Here is a 211-nt window from a genome sequence, read left to right on the forward strand (position 1 = left end):
CGCGCGGGGCCCGGGGCGGGGTCGGGCCCGGAGCGCTCCGCGGGAGCTGCGCGCGCGGGGCCGCGCCCTCAGCGACCCACACAGGGCCCCTCCCCCCCATCGCTGCGTGCGCGGAGACCGCACACAGAAACAGAGACTATCCTCACTTGGAAGCGACCCACAAGGACCACCGAGTCCAACTCCTGGCCCTGCTCAGGACCATTCCCAAGTC

Source organism: Corvus kubaryi, unplaced genomic scaffold, assembly GCF_017639235.1.
Source record: "Corvus kubaryi isolate FWS band 111438036 unplaced genomic scaffold, C.kubaryi_AGA036_p1.0 split1-65, whole genome shotgun sequence".
Taxonomy (NCBI): domain Eukaryota; kingdom Metazoa; phylum Chordata; class Aves; order Passeriformes; family Corvidae; genus Corvus; species Corvus kubaryi.